The sequence below is a fragment of the Leuciscus leuciscus genome, assembly GCF_965113295.1.
Source record: "Leuciscus leuciscus genome assembly, chromosome: 21".
Classification (NCBI taxonomy): Eukaryota; Metazoa; Chordata; class Actinopteri; order Cypriniformes; family Leuciscidae; genus Leuciscus; species Leuciscus leuciscus.
In genome coordinates, this window is record NC_138745.1 from 27636968 (window position 1) to 27661763 (window position 24796).

Here is a 24796-nt window from a genome sequence, read left to right on the forward strand (position 1 = left end):
GATGCAGGTACAGTCTTGACCAAATCACATTTATTGCTGCATCACTTCATAGTTCTCTCTAAAAATGTACCATACTTTCCTTCCTTTTACAATTTTTTACTTCATACAACACTAGGCATAGATTCCAAGTCATTTTTGGTCTTTAAAGGATTAAGCAAATAAGACATTTTACAATCGCTGCAAGGAAATGATTTCAGGCAGTAACACTGTAGAGCTTCTGCCTCTTAAGTTCATACATGCATACTTCTAATATAGATACAGGACCTTATTGCTTTGTATAACTTTCCAAAAATGGGTCGATCTGATTGTATAAGGTACTTTCGGTCTCCCACACTGCCTTTGAATTGTGTTTTTGACAAATCAGGTGCATTGTGTCAGGTTCATTGTGTGTCATGTCGGATTCAGGGCTAAAGATGTTAGGAATGAGAGCACTCCCGTTCCTGAGAGTCCACTTTATCTCCGTAATTGGCTCAGTAACGGGGTAAAAAACGGTTTGCATTCTTGATAGAACACACAGTATCTCAAACACACACACACATGCAGCTTTAAGCCTAGGAAGAAAGAAGCCTGTAGGCGGTATTCTTTAACCTACCTCGTTACCGCTGTGATCGAGCGGCCCAGGGAGAGGAGACACCTCTTCGTTTTGACCTGATTGAGGCATGTGTTTCTACGGCCCCCTGAGAAACTGACCACCTTGTTTATGGATGTGTTTACTTTACCTGTGGCTTTAAATGCTCTTTGTCTTTAGTTTGCACAGCACTTTTAAGCAAGCTCGTAAAACAGACGATGCGTGCGTGTTGAATATCATCAGTTTGCTGCGTTTACGCAGTTGCACAAACACGCAATCGGGAGAGAAAGTCCAATCCGGCAACCCCCTCGTCTGTAGCTTTCCCTCGAGGCCTGCGCTCACAGGGTCCCAGTGCGCCAGAGAGTGGGCGGCAGCCCTACAAAAACACGTCGTTATTGCTACCCTCACCTTCAGCCTGCAGCAGAACTGCTGACATTCTGATGTTTGGTTACACATGACGGCTGATATCATCACGGGCTCATTACCGCAACATGCTTCATTTGAAATGAGCCAGACGTCGGCAATAAGAACGCAGTCATGAGAGAGACGCAAACCAAGGGAAGACACTGCCCACAGTTAGGTGGGGGTTTTTTTATGCGAAAAATTGGAGTAAAAAGGAAGGATGTTGATGATGAGCAATGCGGTGACTTTCCGAATGTGCAGATGTGACTGCTCGGTAATTATGTTTGACTGAGTTTTTTTTTTTTTTTTTTTTTTTTTTTGCGGATTATAGCTGCCAGCTATGCAAGGACAAAGAGCACTGACTCAGTGGGATTAGAACTACATCATGTAAGGACGTCCACCCAAGTGTAACAAAAACCTCATTACCATCTCATGGAAACACTATTTTAATTAGCTGCATTTTATTCTCTTTAAATCCTTTATACATGCACGAGAGGGCTTCTGGGGACCCTCGGCTTCTACGTGCATTTTTCCTTTCTTTCGTGTAGTCACTGTTGGTGCAGTTTAGTTTGTCCTCTGAGATTTGAGTTTAAACCAAACCAGGAAAACAGGCGAGGAGTTGTTTACCAACTGGAGTTAAGCTATATATAAGAAGCACCTCAGGCCCCTTGACATATTCTTAATTGAATCTTCTCGACCTGTTTAATGAGAAGGAAAGACAGAGTCTATCAGGCAGGGATCGCTATGTAATGCATGGCTAATGTTCTAAAACAATCTAGAGCCTGAAAACCAATGTTTATATGATGAGCAACCCAGCGCTTTTCCACAACGACTGCCATCTAGTGTTGGGAACAGAAAAAAATGGTTCCATATTTTGTAAAAATACGGAACTGAATGATATTTTCGTGATGATGTACAGGAGTCCAAATGACTCTGAGCCGGTTCTTTTTTGAGAAAAAATATAAACACATTGTACAGTGCAACCGGTGCAATCTGATTTCCAAACGAATAATTCTTATGATCCGGTTCTTTTTTTGTCAGTCCAACATTTAGTTGCCGTTCATGTGACTAAGATGATCTGCTTCTTTTTATGACTCAAACAAATACAGACTAGTGTATTTCAACTGATTTTTGAATGAATGAAAATTTTTAGTTTGAATCTATTGGTCTGTCTGTCCGTCCGTTAAAATCACCACTCCTTTCTTTTTATTTCATATGAATAAATAAAGGGAACCACGGTACCACATTTTTAATTATTGGATTGCATTAATGTCTGTAAGAAATTAGGCTTTGTATCAGTAGAAGAAACCCGGTAGTATTTTCGAATGACCGTGCTTTCCTCCCTCATGTCCCCCTGAGACGAGAGGTTTCTGTATTGTGTGTCTGGAAAAAAACTCTGACGCAAAAATCGTCATTTTGCGTCATCTGAGGCTTTTTTGGCCAGAGGCTAGAGACTACAGCCAGTAGTTAGCCTGGTTAAAACCAGACCATTCTCAGTAGTAACTGAGTTATGGTCTGGCAAAGCTTAAAGGGTTAGTTCACCCAAAAATCAAAATTCTGTCAGTAATTACTCACCCTCATGTTGTTCCAACCCCGTAAGACCTTCGTTCATCTTCGGAACACAAATGAAGATATTTTTGATGAAATCTGACAGCTGGCTCACTCCTCCATAGGCTTCTATAGACGTTATAACATGCTGGCCCAGAAAATGCATTAAAGACATCGTTAATATAGTCCAAGTGACTACAGTGGCTCAATCTTAAGTTTATAAAGCGACGAGAATACTTTTTGTGCGCAAAAACAAACAAAAATAACGACTTTATTCCACTATTCATTTCCTTCTCTCTGGGCCTCGAGTTTTTTCACGTAGTGTAATAGCGCAGCGCTTCTGTGTTGCACGTCACCACGCATCACCACATGACCAGCGTCGGCCAATAGTGAGCCTACGTGGTGACGTGCAACACAGACGTGCTGCGCTTAAACACTATGTGAAAAAACTCGAGACTCAGAGAAAAGGAAATGAATAGTGGAATAAAGTCGTTATTTTTGTTTGTTTTTGCGCACAAAAAGTATTCTCGTCGCTTTATAAACTTAAGATTGAGCCACTGTAGTCACTTGGACTATATTAACGATGTCTTTAATGCATTTTCTGGGCCAGCAAGTTATAACATCTATAGAAGCCTATGGAGGAGTGAGCCAGCTGTCAGATTTCATCAAAAATATCTTCATTTGTTTTCCGAAGATGAACGAAGGTCTTACGGGGTTGGAACAACATGAGGGTGAGTAATTACTGACAGAATTTTCATTTTTGGGTGAACTAACCCTTTAATTAATAACTCATTTCCAAAGGGGCGTCACCAACGGACATTGCTCAAATGCCTCTGGGCGCAATTGGATAGACCTAAAACCAATCAGAGCGATCGTCATCGTGTAAAGCCATATGCTGCGTCCCAATTCGCCAAAGTTACTCTACGCCATAAAAGTATGTACTCTTTTTGTGAAGAAAAGGTATTTACTTTTGAATGTGTAGCAAAAAAGTAGGCAAGCTTTTGGGACATACTACTTCGTCATCTTTATCGGACGGATCTGTCGCGTGCATCCTGTCACTTAAACTGCCCTGTCAATCATCTTGTCACAGTTAAAATCCTCTATTAAATCTAATTTAATTTCCGACCGTTTCGGAGAGAAATGTAGTAGCACGTTCATCTGCCAGTGGGTCTTTCATGGAGACTGTCCTCATGTGTTTGCAATTTGAATATAAAAATGCATTTAAAAGTTGGTGCGCTTAACCAACGGACGTCGCTCAAATGCCTCTGGGCGCAATTGGATAGACTTAAAACCAATCAGAGCGATCGTCATCGTGTAAAGCCCGCCTCAACGTTTCTGATTGGTGCCTCGATTTGGACGGATTAGAAATCGGCTTGAATGGGCTCTTTGCCAGACTACTTGCAGCGCAAATCTAAATTTGCCGGAAGTTTGTCTGGGTTTTCCCAGGCTAGCCAGTAGGAGCTCGTTCCTCATGTTTTCAACCCGCCTATAGGGGGTGGGATCTCACGATAAAACGGCGTCTTTTCAGTTTCGAATCAACTAGTAGCCTAGTTGTATCATTTCTTCTGATACTCCCCTCTGTAACCGGTAGGCATGGCTCGGAAGTGGTCTCGTAGGGCAGCGAAGCAAGTGCATTCTGGGAGTTGTTGTCTTAGGTCCACATGAGCCAAAAATACATTTTCTGGCTTTTCTCAGTCTAGAAGGCACCAACTTCTAAAATAATTTCACATTTCTACTACATAAATGACCCAATTTAAATACACGTTCATCTTTCCAGCGGTGAAATATCCCTTTAAAATCAAAAATATCATTCAGATTTTTTTCCCTGAATTTTTTTCCCCTTATGATTCCCAATCTCTACTGCCATATACCTGCAAACCTTTTCCGTGTTTTCGTATTATTTTTGGCCGTAATATAAACAATTTAATTCAAATATCAGATCATCAGCCATTTCTATCCTGCTCTAATTCCTTTTGTCTGTACAGATCAGCAGGCTACATTGATTTGAGACCGTCATTAACTCAATCTCAGCATATCGCTGTTCAGTGCAGATTGGTTTGTAGATGTAGGTTATTTGAGGACAGCGGGACTTCGAGCGCTCCTGGTTTCAGAATCAAAGCTCTTTTTAGAAGCTGTGGAATGAATTTTTCACAGTGGTCTCACTTCACTGGATTCCAGCAGCACACTAGGTTGTGCCAAGGATGGTGGGGGGTTGCGATTGAAGGAAGTGGGGAGCGGGTCAAAGTTTGCTGTGGCTGTAGGAGCCACTGGAGAACATGTCAATCTGTGGTGCTGGGCACTGGCACAGAACTGATTGGCCTTCTGAAACAGAATGAAACAAAACAGGAATGTTGGTTGCTGTCTAGTTCTTTTTTGGTCTAGTGTGATATATCACACTGAATTGTTTGCTTGTTTATTTTCTATTGTACAGACTTCTTATACTTTTATAATGGCTAATGTTTTTTTATATTGTTTATTTAAATCTTTTTTCAATAAATATTATTTTTAAAATATATTTAATATAAATAAATAGGCTATATATAAATAACATGCCGTATTTGGTATTGAGAAAGGGTCCAAGTTAGCTATATTTTTACACCTTTAGATGGCAGCAAAATGTCTTTAGCAAAGTCAGTAGCAAAGACTTTTATATTGAAAGGGACTGAAAAAAATGCATTGACTTGCACTGTCATGGGAAATCCCCTTGACTGTTAAAAGGACAAAGACAAAGATATCGCTTTCCTCTGTGGACATTTAAACTGATTTTGTGATTATGAATATAAGATTGACCTGAAGAATATCAGCTAGATGCAGGTAACGTAAATGCACTTGCTTAGTCGATCTCTCGATCTCTCTCTCTCTCATAATAGTCTACTACTCTTAAATTAAGCAACTCAGTGTTCTTTCGTTGCTAGTTCTAAAGTGACGTTTTAGAATTAGTAACGGATGCTTGGGCTCAACTGTTAAATAAAGCCCTGCTAAAGTGCCTAAACCCCCCTTAGCTGTTCTAAATTCATTGTATAAAACGGCTTTAAGGGGCTTATTGCTTTTATAAAACGGTTACTCCATAAAAATGTTCATTTTATTATTTATTTTATTGATAAAATAAACACCAGCAACAAAACATATAACGTTCTAACACATTTATTCCTCCGCCAAGCAATATAGTTCCAAAGAGGTTGCCAAGCAACACATGCAGCAACAAAGAATCATAAATGTAAATCCGGTGTAAATCCGTATATGTTTGTTGAGTAATTTACATAGACTGTAAAAACATTTTGGAAAAATAATTTAAATATTAAACATTGAAATATTTATTTGACTAAAATATTAAATAAATTAAAATAATTTACAACGGTTGTGAACGCGGAACCAATCAGAATCAAGGACCGTCACCGAAACTATTCGTTTTATAACTGTCAATTTGAGATTCGAATCCGTGGCGGAAGGAAGTAGTTCTGCACAAGAGGGGTTTTAAAGACACTACGTTGTTGTGTATTATTTATTTACACACTTTTGCCATCGATACGGCAAAAATCTCAACACTACCAAATGAAACCCAATGTAGGATACTATTTAAATCGATTGCTGGGCATCGTAATGTTATTATATATGGGTTGGCTACATCTGATTTATGATTTAGCATTGTATTAGCAATGTGCTGCAGACACAAAGGCTGCTTTGGAAGAGAAAAAAATAATAAAAAACTGCCCCCTTCACTAGAAACTAGCTTGCAGCCATCCGCATGGTGTCAGGGAGCTGTCAAGTAAAATGCAGCAGAGCACAAATAACATGTATGTGTATAATCCTCACATCCCTTTTCTGGATAAGCTGCTTCTGCTGTGATAACAGACTTTCAAATGGCAAAATATCAGAGCAAATCAAATCAGTGTTTCTTAGAAAACAGAAGATCGTTTGGTTTTTGTTATAACCTGCGACTATTGACTTTAATATAGTGACAATTTTCTTCACCGGTTGATCAAATTGTGCTTCGTGATTGGTTGTCTGCTCGACTGCAAGTTCACACGCAGTTTCAGTTCCTCGTACCTCAGCTGAGAGAGGCTCTATTTTCAGCGGTCTATCATTAGAGTTGTGCTAAGCTGGCATATTGTTCTTTATTATGCTAATGTGTGGGTATTGTATCACAAAGTAATTGTACATTGCGTTTTTGTGTGGCAACATCTTTTGTGTGGATGTGTGTGAGTATGTGCAGGCTTGTTCAGCCTTCAGGTTCAAACAAACTCCTGTCTTTAACCAACACCTTTATGTCTACAGCTTTATGCTATTACAAGTCTTTGCAGTTTCTTTTTCTTTGAATTTAAGATTTTTGAGAATTATGTCCATCAAAAATCAGATGGTGGAAGATTGTTTTTAGGTTTTGCGTATTAATCGTAGACCAGTGCTAAGGCGCAGGTAATAACCAAGGGATCATGGTTTGTCTGGTTAGCACGGTTTAGTTATTCTTCTACACAGGAAGAAAAATGGTGTAGGATTTGCTTTGAAACAATTTTCACTCAGAAAAGGCTACTCAATTTCATAAATAATTACAAAGAAATGGCAAGTAACATTGAATTAAACATGACATTTTGAAGTAGAAAGACTTAAAAGAAAATTGTGTTTTCTTGTAAAACCTACTCCAGTGAACTTCAAAAAATATTTTTTACAGTGTCGTAGATGCTGTAACTACACCATTCTACAGACCAGTAATGTTGCTTTCCACTGACAGCCATTCAACATTAGCTGTGTATTCCAATTTATCTTTAAATCCAAATTTTGCAAGTAAAATATTGCTAATATTGCATTATATATTATAATAGACCTTTATTAAAATAGGGCTCTTTTTTGCCTGTCTGGTATAGCGTTGTCGTCACAGTTCAGTCACTAGTGACGAGTTTGTTACTTTGCATATTCTTTTAGTGCTATTAGTATTGTCAGGACATCATTTTCCTGTGCTTTCATAGTGATTATTAGTCATTGGCTCAAAAGCAATTGTTTCCAGAACTAGGTGTATTATAATGTGTGAGTCTTCTATCATATTGTAATTGTACAATTGTCCTTGTAATTGCACTTTTTTCCCATGAATTTTACATTTAAAAACTTTACTTTCAAAAGTTAATTAAAATGAATTCTGTGACACCAAAATATATCCACAAATAGGCCTTCTGGTGAATACATGTGATTTTGATTAAAACCTCAAAAAAATTCTGTAAAATGTCTAGTAGAAAACAGAAATAGGTTACTGACCTTTTTTCTTACGCATACAGGATTTAATTGTTGCGAATTGGCCGTACAAAATGACAGTTGTGAAAAGGGCCCTGCGATGATGTTGTGTGAGTCGTTTCACCTTAGATTTTCTGTTGAAGTGAAAGCACTATGAAGGTCAACTATATAAAAGCACAAGCAAATGAACATTTCAGCAATCAACACTTTAGATTGCTTACTTTGACATAAACCAGAGCACACCTAACACTGAGCTAGAAATACTCAGGTGAACGCCTTTTTTCTGTAGGTTTCTTTTTTACTCTATTCTGTACAGTAAGTTTGAGCTCTGCTGAGGTGCCTATCTTTGTGTACACCCTGGAGCTGAGGCGTTTGACAGTTCATTAAAGAATCCTGAGATCGTCTGTCCTTATTTTTGGAAGGCATGTTGGAGGAGAGGGATTGTGCGAGCTGCCAGAAAAGCGACGAGGGGCGGACACGGGGAGCTAAAGTGGAGCTTTTCTCAGTGCTGGTATTGTATTTCCAGGGGCTTCAAAGCTTTCTGCCCCAAAGCTGCTGGCTCTTGAAACACTTTGGAGAAACAGATACCTTGATCAAGCGATTGAGAAGACAGATTTGCGTGGAACGGAAGATGTTTACGGCTGAGGGTGCTGATTTTTCTTTTTGCATAGAGAAAATTGCAGTTAATACTCAATTGAATTAAGCGAGTCCACTCACTGGTCAGATTCAGTTAGTATTGCGGCATCAACTTGGTTAATTGGAAAGCCAGTCGTACGAGTTTGGAATTAAATTCCACAAAATATCTTTCAGGAATTCGGGTAATGTTAAAAATGTAGGATGTGTGGGACGTTTAACAAGAGACATTTTTATTCTTCTTGAGCACTGGAAGAGAAAGAACTGGAGTACAGACTGTACAGCTGTAGCAATAACCGTCCCTGGAGAACGACTGTTAAAGGTGTGTTAAGGTGAGAGAGAGAACAGTCTCGGTTAGATGCAGTTCAAATACGCCGCAGACCTGGGGTACAAAGAAAGGTGAGAGACTCAGAAAAAGACACAGAACAAATGCTCAGCGCTGAATTCATGCTGGTACAAGGGCAATGAAATGAATAGTTCTGTTTGGGCAAGGTAGAGGGCTGACCCGAGCCTACCTGCTGCCTCAGGCTTGCCACACTGTTTGAAAACCCTCATATTTTTCTCCGTCAGCATCGTCGATGACCTCCAGCATGGTGTCCATTCAGGAGTGCTTTAGAGAGAGAGAGAGAGAGAGAGAGAGAGAGAGAGAGAGAGATTGGTGCAGTGACATAAAGACATGAGCAAGTCTATGAAGTCAATTCTCAAATACTTTTTTTGTCATTGTTTTTTTTTTTTTTTTTTACTTTTATAACTTTATAAGTTAATTTGTCCAATACACTTTAAAAAAAAATTCATTTCTAAATATTTGCTTGTTTATTAAGTCAAACATTAACTATATAAAATAAATTTTATGTGATTTCACGTGCATCAAAACATTTTATTGTTTAAATTGATTTTTTTTCCTCATTATCCATTTGACTTGGCAGGGGACCTAAAGAGGGGGAAAAAACCCTGCACAATATTTTGGCAAGCCATTTTCTTTCTGCTAATATCTCTTTGTATTCACTGTAGAAATTGTATTATTACCTATAGTAACTGGCATTTGTTTTCCTTCATGCTAAGTCACGCCCCCAAATATAATGTGTTGGTTATTGTATCTGTATGTATATTTAAAATGTTATGCATTAATGTTAATGATTAAATGATTAAGTGATGATTGATTTAATGATTTGGCCCCACTTTATATTAGGTGTCTTTAACTACTGTGTACTAACATTTAAATTAATAATGTATGTATTGTGTTCATACATGTTTTTACATTGTATTTGTAATTGTGTGTGTATATATATATATATATATATATATATATATATATATATATATATATATATATATATATATATATATATATACAATTTTAAAATGCCTGCATGTAATTGCATCTGTAATTACACCTCTTAACCCACCCTTAAAGGGGTCATCGGATGCAAAATTCACTTTTATATGGTGTTTGCATATAAATGTGTCTTTGCAGTGTGTTCCATTCTCCTTTTTTTTTTATCCTCAAAAAGTCTAAACACTACCAATAATCGGGCATGCTCTGCCCACGACCACTGACGGACTGTCCCGTATTAGCATATTTCTGCCCTCAGCCATTCGACACCCCCCATGGAAGAGAGGGGTGGTGAGCAGCTCATTATCATTTAAAGAGACATGCACCGAAACAGGTCACTGTGAACAAAACTGTTTTTGAGGAGGTTAAAAGGGTGTTGTTTTACACAACCATTGAGGATTTTTAACCAAAGTATATTACAAACTTTACATGAAAACCCTAAAGAATCACACCAACTTGTGGAAAATGGGCATCCGATGACCCCTCTAAACCTATACCACCAAACCTGTTCCTAACCTTACCCATCTCCCTCCTCAATAGCAGCAAAAGTGTTTTGCAATACAACATGAACACAACAAGTACACTGTTCTTATTGTTTGATTTAAGTGCGTAGTAGTTAAAGACGCCTAATATAAAGATAGTATTTTTTAGTAATAGCCTAACTTTTTTTTAGCAAGGATACATTGATACAAGTTGGTCAAAAGTGAAAGCAAATACATTTATAATGTTGCAAAAGATTTCTATTTCAAATAAATGCTGTTCTTTTTTATTTTTTCAGTTGAGCTTTTCTGTTCATCAAAGAATCCTGAAAAAATGCAGCAGTTTCCACAGAATTATTAAGCAGCACAACTATTTTCATAATTGATAATAATCAGAAAAGTTAGCATATTAGAATGATGTCTGAAAGAATTTTCTTTTTTTGTGTGACTTGAGTTCAGTAGAGATTCTATATTATCTTCTTTGGTCACATGGCTATATTTGTGATGATCATGGGTTGGTCAGTGGTGGGTTCCAAATCTCTATCACCACTCTGACTGCAGTTACATAAAGAAAATAAAAAAGATCACAGAAAGCCTCGTTTAACATGAGTTTTACTTCACTACTTCAGTTTTTGGCATGTGTTATGGTGCTTTTTGATAGCGGTGCACATCTAGTAATTCTCTACATCTCACAGTTCTTTTTCATCTCTGCATTGTTTTCCTCAGAATTCTGTTCAGACAAGAAGGAATGCTGCCAGTTGAAGCCTAGACTCTGATAGCAGTGGAGAATAACAGTCTACTTCCCGGAAGAATACAAGACTTATCTGATCTGGTAAGCACACACAAGAAAACTCAAGAAAACTTAATTTCCATAGTATTGTCTTGAATAGAAGTAACTTTCAGGGGAGTGTTGCATAGTATTTTTTGAGTATGTTAGAATGCCCTTTTTCCACAGGAGTTTACCACTCTTTTACACCCCCCACCCATCTTTTGTTTTTGTTTTGTTTTTACACCATGTAGAACAACATTTGAAGCTGCTGAACTTTTGCTATAAAAAAAAAGCATGGATGATAAGATTTTAAAATGAATGCAAATCGATTTAAATAATGGATCATTCATAGTTTTGAATTTCTTTGAAGCTTATCAGATGCTAAACAGCACGATTCAGAAAGAATACATTTGTCAGACTAAACTAGTATGCAAAAAATTTTAATATATTTTTTTACAATTTCTGTTTTTTTGTTTCGTTTTGTTAGAGTTTGTGTGAACAGGCCTTTAGAGTATAATTTAACTCACATTTGTTTTGGAATTCTGATTGAATCATCTCTGTATTAGATTAGGAGGCTTTTAGCATATGAACACACACAATTAAAGTGCATTGATTATGTATATGGCACTCCACAATTGCATTGTTTTGCACAATTGCAAGGAAACCATTGGATTGGGATACTGGTCTAGTATGGGCTATCCATTGGACAACATAGGGCTTGATGACTGCTTTCATCAAATGGCAGAAATGCCTTCAGCATCTGAGAACCTCTCTGAATAATATCAAGAGCCACTTAAATTAGTATAGAGTAGATGTTTGGAACCGGCTGCAATTCCTGTTTTCCTCCCCTCCAATTCTAAATCTGTTCTCATTTTAAGTAAATACGGACTACAATCTCCACTTGTTCCAGTCACCTTAGGAATGAATGTGCCCAAGGGGATGCTAGTTTCTCATTCAGCCCGAGTAAGCGGGGTAGGGGGTGTAGGGAGAAGTGTCTGTAAGTGCACTTGAGCTACTGAACTCACGCAGTGCGACAGTAAAGTGCACGACCAGCTAAAAGCTGCTCGCAGTGAAAAGACCCTCTCAAAATGTTTGTCTGAATCTCATAATTTTCCTTAATGCGTGTATTGTAGACTCATTCCAGTTATATGAACCTTTTATTACAAACTGTCATTTTTTGCATGCGTGCTTGACGGAAACAACAGATTGTGGGGGAAGGGTTGGCTACGTGTCTGGAGTTGAACGGAAGATGGGAATGGAAGAGGTCATTAGCATTCCATGAGAGTGTTGGCGTCTGGTGGAGCAGAGCCATGCTTCGCTGCCTGGTACGATAGGCCAACACGGCGGCCATTAAGGCAGCTGGGTTTGGGAGTTAGGGCCCATGGAGGGCACTGCCACCCCCTGCATGGGAGCAATGAGAGGCCCTGGGCAGGTGGTCTATCAGGGACAGGGTCTGAAAGGCCAGGACAAATTGGTACAGGGAGGCTCATTTCCCGAACTCAGCATGAAGGACGGCACAGCAACTCCATGAGTGAAAAAAAAATGAAAAAAAGGAAGACTCCTAAGGGCACCGGCATGCGAGTGATGGACTTGCCAAGAGGTCAGTCAGTTGTGGTGTCAGTGGGCACCTGTTCACTTTGTGTCACATATTATATTTAGAAATGGTGCATCATATTGAAAAAAAGTACCAAAATATATTTATTCAATTTGCTTTGGCATAAAGATCATTTTACATGCCATGCAGACAATTTACTGTTAAAGAATTACTAGTGTAAATCATGTAAATTATCTGGGTATAGATTAGCCATGAATAATTTTTCTCAAAATGGTAGCTGTTGGGTAAAGTGTATCCGTAGCATAAGCTGTGTCAGTACCCAACTAATAGCGATAGTGAGCTTTGCATCTAAAAGAAGGAAATACTTTTATAAAATATTGCTGTTGAACATTATTTCACTCTATTTCAATATTTTTAATATTAAACCTTTTCTTGGCTGGAAATATCCATTACTGTTCAAATGTTTGGGGTCATAAGGGCTCTTTTTTTAAATTTTTTTTATAAATTATACTTAACAAGGTTGAATTTGAGCAGTAAAACAGTCATATTTTACAATATTATTACAATTTAAAATGATTTTCTTTTTCAGAAGTCATATTTTTGTGGCTGTATTATACACACTTTCTTCTAATTTCAGTCAAAGCAAACATCTTAACTTAGTTTTTACCTTTATCTCATTTCTCCTTTGCCTAGAGGCCTAAAAGGTGGCATGTTGCATTAGTATTGTCCTAACAACAAAACACTCCAATGAGAATTGGTTTGCAAAAAACACACACTAACAGCCAATCAGAAGATATTTGATGTTTAATATACAGTTATGTGGAACAACATTTGGACTAAGGAGATTCCACTGTTCTTGTTGAGACTCCATTGTATATTTGATCCCAACCATGTCACATTCACGGCTGGTAGGACAAACCCTGAGATTAACATGAAAGACATCTTTTTGTCTTGTAGCGAGTGGTTAGGTCAACGCTGGTTCATACATGTCTTGCATGAGTCATATGCCAGCTTACATATGATTTAGGGAAAGAGTTTTAGTTGAATGTGAATTTCTCAGACATCCTCGTCAAGCAACGACACATGCATCCCATGCATCAACGCAACAGTTTCAGTGAATGACATTTCTTCCTCTTTCTCAGACCTGTCAGCCTGTTTCTAAAGGCTGTTAAAGTGAAATCCATCAGAACTGGTGCAGTTCAGTGAGCTAGAAGCCATTCTGGACGAGGTAACCATGGGAATGTGGCATTTAAGGGGATAGTTGGGTCTCAAACACAATCTCAAACCCGCATCGACCAATCAGACGAGAGGCTTGATTGCTACATATTGTCACCCTGTGTTTTTAAAAGGGTAATAAAGTAAACATATTGGGTGAAATGCCCATGAGTGATGTTTTATATATTTATTTATTTATTGACATTGAGTTTATAAAATCCAGTGTATGACAACTTTATTAACCTAGAGGAGATTTATTTTGAAAGCTCTTCATTTTAGTAATACTTTTTTTAATACTTTCTTTTTTTTTTTTGCCGAAGGACAAGCGTGCTATCACTCTTGTCGGAGGATTATTTTTCTGCATGACACTTTTGATAAGTGGATGGATGGGTGTAAATCTCGCCTCTGTTGTTGGGGGGAGTACGACCTGTCATTCACTACATAGATTACATACCTGCGCTGGCGGAGATTGAACTCAACTTGTTCTTGAGAATTTTTATCATTCCTGCATCAGCCGATCGTCTCCTTGTAAAACTCCCTCTCTTTGATTGCTAAACCACAAAGTGAGTTTGCTGTGTTTTGCCTGTTATCATTTGTTTGCTGAATATGCCATCTAGTGCATGAACACACTGACACAACTCATGAAAAGATGTGTTTGTTCACGCACAAGATTTTTCGGTGTTTTCCCGGTCGCTCCTTGAGGCTCCTTCAGGGCATGCTGCTCCAGAAATGTGCGTTCCTTGCCACAGAGTCCTTTTGTCATCAAGCTCGCGTTTGCTACCTGTTGGATGTTGATGGCGTGTTTGTTTGCTCACAATCTTGTTCTCAGACATTAAGACAGATTCCAAATACATGTTTTTTTATAATTCATATTTTCAGGCATCAGTGAACATCCGCGCACCTGTGCTTGAAATACATCCTTTTTTTCCCCTGTCTGTCACAGACGAAAAAGTGGCTGAGATTGTGACCCCCCTCTATAAACCCAGGTCAGCGGGCCTGTATAGGGTTAATTCCTTCTTGACTCATGTCGTGTTCAGACATTAGTGACAATTAGAGGTGAAGGCTGGCCAGATGTGTGGCTACGAGTTGGGATAGAGCTAAAGTGGACACACTTGTGGCCATATGGTGGAGTTTTCTTCAGCCCTGCACTTGTGATATGCTAAGCTCAGGCATTAAAGTCAGTTCTGATGGCTGTTTGAAACTCATTTGGAGTCAAACATGAATTTCAAAGAGGTTAAAAGCATAGGACGGGACATGATTTTGGATGGTGGGTGATTAAATGCCAGAGTAGAGCCATGAAGATTGTGAGTTGCTTAAAACAATGTCTGTCTGCGGAAAAATTGTTTGATTTGATGTTATAAAGATAAAATGCTAATTTTGGCAAATTTCCTTATTCACAATAAGAGCAGGAACACATTTAGAAAGTAAATATTAGAGATGTATGATACTGCAAATTGGTCTCGTAATATCAGCTGATATTACAGATTGATTTATTTATTTATCGTTTTGCTGATATTAGATATTTAATTATGTATCTCTCCTATTTTTGCACTTTTGATTACCTTTGCTGTCATCTAACACTCACTTAAAGTTAATCTTTAAACACACTAATAATTCACTGACAGTTAAATGTAACCTTTAACAAGTCTCAAGATTATTGTAATGTTGTGATGCCTTAATTCACTTGTAGCATTTTTACACCGATTGATTTTAGCGTGTTATTTTTAACATATCTGGATGAAATGGTAGAGCATTTTAATATCGGCTGTTTAAGTTATTGGCTATAACATGAAAATAATTTACCGGCTTATCACTATCTCCAGAATTGTAATATTGTGGATCTAAAAAAATACAGTCAGTTTTCATGATGACTTTTAAGTGCACTCTTAACTGGCGATATGGTTGCTGACACACACAAATTTCAATTTGATTAAAAATTCATAAATATGCTAGAATGCTTCGAAACTGTGGAAGATGGTCTCACGTTTCCACACACTCGCATACATTCCTTCGTGTAGATCAGGACTCTTTGGCACAGCGTGGCTTGCAGACACAGCCTGTTCCACTGGCAGCCCAACTGCTGACGCTGACACCTGTCTATGTGGATAAAGGTGATTCTGTTAGCATAGCCGTGCTGAGGAACTGGCATACCTCGCCCACATTTGTCCTCTGATGGGGATTGCGTTTCGGGAAAAATGAGCCAATATCTCTATCTTACGTTTTTAAGCTCGCTCTGTGTCTTTACTACAATCTGTGGTTCATGTTACCTATGTTATCAGATTAATTATCTGCAGTTCTTATCTGTGCTGTACACAGTTTAAGCAAACAAAGTTTTTATATTGTATCTTCTGAAATTACTACAGCCTTCCAGATGTAATGGAATAGGGATGTATGAACACACACACACACCCCTCTCTCTAAAAATAATTATTTAAAAAATAATAAAGCTGCAACATTTGGTGCTGTTGCAGTAGGCTGTAAACATATTAAAAATTAAATCGCACCTACAGGCTTTGAAGTTGCATTTTTAATCTGCAATCTCACAACTTTATTCATGTTCACTCTTTCACGTTTCTAAGTTGCTACTATCAGAAATTAGGTCAGTGTTTTAACTGTCAGTGTATGCATATCATAACAATGTTATTTTTTGTGCATGCATATACCGAGTATACCGAGTGTCGGATCTTATCACAGATGTAAAAGAAAATGTGTGAATATCTTTGCAGAATTCCAACAAATAGTTTAGGGTAACTGGTGGGTTGTGATACATAAAGTGGTCTGTTCTGATTGGGTCTGAAGTGTCTGAAAATATTTATATTAATTAAAGCCAATAAAGGTTAACACTGTATATTAGTCAATGTATTTGGTCTTATACAAATAATTAAAAAGTAATTGCGACTTTTTAATTGTGAGTTTCTCACAATTCAGACTTTCTGAATTGTCAGAATCATTGGATATAAACTCACAATTGAGAGAGAGAAAAAATCTGAATTGCGACCCAATTCTGATCTTTTTCTCAGAAACGTGAGATATAAACTCAATTGTGAGTTATACAGTCAGAATGCTAGTTTCTGATATAATCAGTTTATATCTTGCGATTCTGACTTTATTACTCAGAATTGCGACTTTATTTCTCAGAATTAACATTTTATTTAATGATACCTATTCCACTAGTTAATGTTCATGGTAACACTTTACAATGTTTTAATTTGTTAACATTAGTTACTACACTGGTTAACATGAGCTAACAATGATTAATACTTCTACAGCATTTACTAATATTAGCTCATTTTAATCTCAACATTTACTAATACATTTATAAGATCAAAAGTTCTATCTGATAACACAAATGTACTCTGAACCAACATGAACATTAACATTTTTATTAACTAAAATTGTTAGTTAATGCATTAATAACAAATGTTCACACATTAAACCTTACTGGAAAGTGTCGTACTAATAAATGATCTTATTGTTGGACATGTTCAATTCATCATACAGTAATATATTTTATGGGCTCTTTTTTTTTTTTTTTTTTGGTACTGTGTTTGGTCACTTCTTTAAGTCCAATGTGGAACCTGCAACAAAATCAGTTAAAATGCACTGCTATAGAGTGTCATTGGTTTTCACTAATTGATACTTTTGGTGAACTTGGCTCCAAGCTGGTTCCTTAATGCTGCTGGGCAATGGAGTGAGGTTGTTTAATTTTCTGTGGGAGAATCTAATTGAGAGAAATGACGCCATTGTAAGTTTATGCAGTCCCTGTTGTGTTTTTCAGAATCAGGTTGTTTCATGTCACTTAACAGATGTTCAGTCAAGAGTGCCGTTTGCAAGCTTTAATGTGGCTTTTTACAGCTATAGAGCCAGTGTTTATTAGCTTACATGTTTATGGTGGTGGTCGTTGCATGAATTTCGGAGCAAAATGGGCAATGTGTGGCCCGACACTTATTTAGCGACCCGTCAGAGAGCAATTTAAGTGGACGCAGATGTGCCCGTGACACAGGCCAGCTGTGGCGAACGATAGCCTGTCTAACAAAGACAATAATTACAACAACAGCAAAACAATGCACATTATCAGTCAGTCGAAGCTTTGTGTAAATTCTAGGTTTATGTTACAATTTGAACTAGCTACAATAAAATGGATAAAATATGGATATAAAACAATGAAGCGTGTAATCGCATGTATGTGATTTTCTAAAGCTGTGATGTGTGGATAAATGAACCACCTCACCCTCCACCTCGTTGGCATCGAGATCCCCTGAGGCTCGAGCCATATGGGTGGCTGTGAATGGACTGTTAGAGCAGACGACGGCCGCAGCGCTCCTCTTTGGCGCAGGTGGCATCGTGGCACCGGCTCAGGGCGATGGATCCAAGAGAGCGCTGCTTAGTCAGCCCACCATCTCCCTCAAGGGGTCCGGGCCCTCACACCGCGCCTGGGCCGACAGTGCCAGCGCACACCCACCCGCTGATCTGCACACAGCAGAGTTAGGACACAGGAAAGCTGAGGTCCAGCTATACCGGCTCACTTCCATGTCTCAATTAACTGGTAAAGAAACAGTGAGGAAGCTTCTGCTCTGGAACATCGGGTCTTCACCCTTTTTCAGGCCGAGGATAGAAAAGGAGAGCAGAGAGCTGTACTGAATAAAGCTGAGTGGTGCATTTTAAACCCATGCCTATAAAAATATAATGTGTTCTCATACTTTATGGTGCTCACATTGCGTCTGACATGGAAGCTGTGCATGTGTATCGATGTACAGGGTTGTATGTGTATTACATTTTAATTTTACTTAAAACTTTTAATATAATTCATAGGGCTGTAAATAATCTATTTACCTTATGAATACAATGCACTTTTAAATCAGAAAATGTAAAATCTTTGGCATATTTGGCATACATCTTATCCTGATGTATTAAGCCTGATGTATTATCTGGCCTATAGGAAAAATAAAACATCAGGCTTAATACGTATCACACACACACACACACACACACACACACACACACACACACACACACACACACACACACACACACACACACACACACACACACACACACACACACACACACACACACACACACACAGCATATATATATATGATATGAGCATATGATGTCAGCAAACCAACACAAACAGACAAGTTGTTAAACATCTGTTATACATTTGCAAATCATGTGACAAAATCAATTCAATACATGAACAATGACCATTTTAAAATATCTGATTATTATTAAATTCTGTAATCAGTGTGTTAAATTTTTTATCATGATGCATGAATCCGGCCAAACGATACATTAATTACATATTCAATACATCAGTGCATGTGGGACAATTTAACATATGGTTGGAGTCATAATTTTGTTTTACACATTTAAGGTCATTGATCAAACAATATTTTTAGAGGCTCTAGACTTTTGGTACAGACCCGAGCATGTGTGATGTCCTGTTTCTTGGCTTGAGTTTTCAGAACTCAAGTGCATCATTAAACTGCAGATTGCGCCCTTGTATTATTCATTGATACAGTAGCTTAGACCCACACCATGCTTTGCATCTCCTGAGTTTCACCTCGTTTCTTGAAGCTGCACTTGGGAAGATGTTGGAGCACAAAAGGGCACACTATTGATGGAGGAGAACAGTACCTTACAGCTCAGCTCATAGGCTGCACATTAACAAGGGGATCACCCTGCCACCCTCAATAATACCTTCAGCTTCCTCTTACCACAGTGTTCTCCCCTGTCATCGCTCCGAGGGAAATTTAGACATCACTTTTTATGTCTACCTCCCCCTTCCCGCACACTCCTCCGCTTATGAACCTTGCATATAAATGCACTTGGGTGCTGTCTTGATTGATGGCAATTAGCATTTGGTAATGATAACAGATGTTTGCTGTGCCAGGAGGCTAGTACCTGCCGCCCACTCCGCCATCTGCCGTGGGCATCAGGGGCCTGGCTCAAAGGCTGGCTGGCGCGGGATAGTGAAGAGGGTGGAGAGGGCAAGATGAGGGGTGGTACATTGTTGTTGTCCCCTCTTTATTTGACATGAGGAGCTGGGCCAAACTGCAGGGGGGTTTCCTGTGAACGCTGTGTCACCTGGTGCTGAGTACATTTGGGCAGGACACACGTGTTTTGTGGGCATGTATTATTTATTAGTCTCTTAGGACTCCAAGTGGGAGTGTGAAATATGGGACTTTTAAATAGCCATGATGTTGCTAATCTCAACTTTTAAAGCGGCACTATGCAAATTACGGAAGTATATGGACAGATGTTAGATAGATAGATACATATCTATCCATCCAAGATAGATAGATAGATTAAAAGTTGCAGAGCAGGCATGTGGTTTGGCTGAGGATGCACTTTGTTAGAAGACAAACTAAAGTTAGCGTAACCTTATCTGCTGTCTTCAATGGACTGAGTAAAAAAAACATGAGGATCAACTGCATTCAGACTTTGATTGGTCTTTTTTTTTTTTTTTTTGCTTATGTCAACTGATTTTATTTCTTCTTAGAGACAAAGCACTAATTCTGCATTTGCTTGTCAAGTCAGCCCATGTCCATTTGCATTTTGTAAGCTTTTCCCTTCACTCAGTGCTGGAAGTACACTCACCAGTACAGGCACCTTTGATTGCTCTTCTGCTCAGTTTTAATATTGAATATGGATATAAACAAATTTCTAAATATGTTTTTCAGGGCATTCAGTTAACAGTAATTCATACAGTTACTAGGTCAAAAATAAGTCAAGACTTAACTGACTTCCTACAAGAAGTTTCACACCTAAATTTAGCCTATACTTTCCTTACTTTCTAGAGAAGTTTTGAAAATCCCAGGCACATCAATCTTGTCGTGTTATAGTAGTGTTATTTATTTCATTTTCCTTTTTGGTCCATCAAAAAAGATAAGTTTTTGTCTGTATATTTCAGGCTATCTTCCACTGATAAACAATACTGTACACCAAGGGGAATTCACTTTAACTGAATAGCTTCTCCCGATAGTGCCTTTTATATGCACACACATTCTGCATAGTTTTAGGGCTCGATTCACTAAAAGAATTATGCAAATGCAAGCGAAGGGTTTTTCCACACTTAAAGTGAATTGCAATGACAATGCAACCAGAAGTCATTCATTTTTAATGAGAGTTGGCATTTTTCTTGTGGAGGCATGAGCAATATGGACTGTTAACGATGGGACAAAGTTCAACTTTATGCAAATGAGTAATTGGATGACTACCAATGAGAAGACATTGGAGCTCACGTGATCCTCCTGATCCTCAGTATAATATTTGCAATTTTTTGGGTACTATTTGCCTATTTTTCTTTTAAACAAATAGAATCAACAATTGGGTTACAGGAAATGGTTATCCTTGTGCGTTTCACATATAAATATGGAGGTGAGTGTGTTCACTTCACCTCATGGCAGATACAGGGCTATTGTTCCCTGTCATATTCACTCAAGAGGAAAACGTGTCATATGTATCACACCCTTTAAAGCTGCATTCTCAAACACGCTCCCTTTCACAGGTCTCACTCACCCTGATTTTTGCCTTGCAAAATCAATACTCTAATCTTCAGCCCAGCCCTTCTCAATAAGTCTATATTTCTCACACTGCTCAAATAAAGGTGACCTCTATGAGCCATTGGTATTAATATCTCAAGTTGGCACATGGGATATGCAGTCTGCTTTTAATGTTAGAATTTGCCTGTCTGTCATTTACTAATCGTGTATTTGTACATGCAAACATCTTTTTCATTTCATTGTATTTATCATTTTATTTTGTCATTAAAATATATTTATTAATCTACATTTTTCTAAATTTACCAAAAAAAAAAATAGGTACACTATGTAACTTTTGGCCCATTAAACAAAACTGCATGCATTTTATGGAAGAACATTGTTTTGGTTGTGCTTAGGCTCTGCATGACTGCGGATGAATATTTATACAGATTATATAGACTAGATATAACCATATTTGGATGGAAAGGATCTCAAGCTGACTAGCTGAAGACATTACTGTAGCTATTAACAGACATGATACTACTTTGAAAATAAACTCCAACACAACTACAACAACCATAATAAAAATGTCCCTTCACAATAGGTAATTCTACAATAAACCCCATTAGAGAGCTACAAATATCAATTTATCTATTCAATAAAATGTCTTACTCACCTGAGTAATGATAATGCCATCTCCGTGTAGCTTTTACAACATTTCAAACTGTTTTTTAAATCAAGTGATCAAAGTGCTCGTTGCCACTGCGATCAGTGGCGCGGATACAGTGTTTTCTCGTGTGGCTCGTGCACACGCCGCACTGTCTTCACTCGGACGCGCGCTTCAATCCGTTGTGGATACTCTCTCTTCGTTCTGGTGAAATCACAAAACATAATGCACACAAACGTGTCCCTGCTTGATATGCAACCACTGATGAACATAATCGGTTTTGATGAGAAAAAAAAAATCTATACGAGTGCGGATTAGAACCCAGAACCTCTGACACAGTTGGCGAACATTCTACTACTAGACCATTAAGGTATACGATGTTTAAATAGGCGAATCTATGTATTTAGTCTCACAAAAATTCTCGGCACTGACAACATATATTGGGCTACATCTCATTAAACGACAAATTAAACCCCAAGTAGCATACTATTTTAATCGATTGCTGGACATCGTAATGTTATTGTACATATATCCTGATTTAGCAAAGTTACGCCACTGGGCGTGTATATAAGCTTAAAAAACCGAGGCCCCTCCGTATATTCACCAGGCCCACCTATTAATGACGTTCTGTATCCGCCACTGGACTGAACCAGTCTGATTTGTGAACAAATCGCTCCAACTGATTCTTAACTCTCAACGCTATTCATTGGCTGTACACAGTACACACTGCAGCTAAATGCGGTTATCCTTTGAAATGCGGTTAACTACTTTGAAAATAAACTCCAACACAACTACAACAACCATAATAAAAATGTCCCTTCACAATAGGTAATTCTACAATAAACCCCATTAGAGAGCTACAAATATCAATTTATCTATTCAATAAAATGTCTTACTCACCTGAGTAATGAAAATGCCATCTCCGTGTAGCTTTTTACAACATTTCAAACTCCTCAGTTCTCACCATCCTCGAAAAGCCAAGCCAATGTTGATTCTTGTTTTATTACGAGCTCTGATGTGCTCGAGCTCTTTTTTTTTTTTTTTAAATGGGTGATTCCCCAGAGGATTGTGATTTCTCTTGCTCCATGTGACAACTAAACTATGCCACTCCCACACTATATATGCGTCAAAGTAGTCGGAGCATCTTTTCTCTATTTACGGATATGACGAGACTTGCACGGGCGAGTGACGGGTGTATGCTATTTTCCACGAACCATCCCGCCCGGTCTAAAATATAAACACTTATAATAGGCTTACCATATATTATGATAATTATGTGAATTTAGAGTAATCCAGATTCTTCAACAATAAGATGAGGGTGAGAACACATATGTGCATACACCTTTTTTGAATCTGGTGCAACTTTTATTTAAGAACATTTTATGTGCGCACAATTACGCTAATGAGTCACTAACTATAAAATAAGATGGTTTAACAACTCAAGAAAAGAGAATGTTCGAATTTCTGAACATTGAAAACTTTGAATTAGAAGTCACCTTGTCATAACTGTTTACTTGAATGAACGGCCACAATGACTTACAAAACACCTAATGAATTCTTCATGTCATTTGCAAAATGCTTTGTTTGAACTGTGCGTTAACAGTTTGCTTTGCGTATGACGACTTAGCAAATGAATTCAAAGTGCTGGGGCAACTTCAAATTGACTTTGGTTTTGTTTGAGCTCATTTTCATTTCTCTCCATGGAGAGTCGACCAACTCGGTAAACATGCTTGAATGAAGGAATTCTTCAGCTGCCACTCAAAAAATTTAATTAACGTACATTATTCTTTCAGAAATTCATAACCTTGAGCCAAGACATACAAATGAGGATTGAAAAGAATGATTTACAGCACTAATATGACACAGATGGAATGACTATGCTGGCACCAAAAGGAAGAGAATGTAGCTTCTGCGTTGGCATGTTTCACACTGTTTGTGCTCATATTGACATAGGAAATTGAGTCCACTAGGTAAAGTGTCCTTGGCTAGTTAACATGCCTTCACCAGTGCTTTCATAAATGCAGGTTGGAAGAACATGTCATAGGATGGGTAGGAGGAAATACTCTCAGTCTTAAATAGGATGCTTACTACGGAGCTGTCTGTCAGTAACCACAGCCAACAGTCCTGATTGGTGCAGAGGGTCTCAAACATGCTTGCAGGCTCTGGTTACAAAGGACTGACATCTAGGAATTACGTAGGAGCGGAACAATGCATGTTGAGCCTCTGCGGAACATGCAGTGGGTAATTTAATCATGTAACATGAAGATTATTTCTGATTGCAAGGCAGTTTGATCTGTTTGTCTCTTTAATTTGGCTCTAACCGGCTGACATTTTCACAGTATTTAATAAAAGCTGCTCTCGATTTGTGGCTGGGTGACAATCTTTTATTTACTTGGTTTGGATAAAACCATTAATTCACGGTAATTAATGAGTGAAGTATGGAGGGCGCTGGTACAGCCGCATCCGCTGGGAGGCTTTGTGGAACAGATTCATTCATCTTGATTAGACACACTTAGCTTCGGCTTTCCTTGTGTGGCTTTTCCATTTTAATATCAGCTAGCCACTTGTAAGCTACATGTCTCAACACACTGTTCTCTGGCATCGCGGCTCAACAGTTAGCGTTGCGTTCATAGATCTGCCGCCTTGATCGCTAACCTTTGGTGGTTTGGCCATAACTGAGTTTATATAGAAGTTTGTGATTTGTGCTGGCCTTTACCCTCAGAGTGTTTAGAGTAGAGGTGGATTCTGATAAGCTTTGAGGGGATGGACTAACCCTGAGAGAGACAGGTCATGGATTGAGTTAATGGTGTCTCTGTGACTTGGTGCAGAACAATCGCTGGAGGGGCGAGGGGCATTTTAGTCCAGAGCATTCAGGGCGTAAATACACATTGTCTGAAATTGTGGGACTGTACACAATCTC

The 24796-nt window shown here is 38.3% G+C and overlaps 1 protein-coding gene across 7 annotated transcripts in view; it reads left to right on the plus strand.

The window, feature by feature from the left end:
- rbfox3a (RNA binding fox-1 homolog 3a) overlaps positions 1 to 24796 on the plus strand; it is a gene marked incomplete at its 3' end in the record, with an annotated part of 409261 nt that overhangs the window by 47968 nt on the left and 336497 nt on the right. For all 7 annotated transcript variants that reach the window (XM_082153001.1, XM_082153006.1, XM_082152997.1 and 4 more), the window contains exon 2: positions 10910 to 11015. The remainder of the gene's footprint in view (positions 1 to 10909; positions 11016 to 24796) is intronic.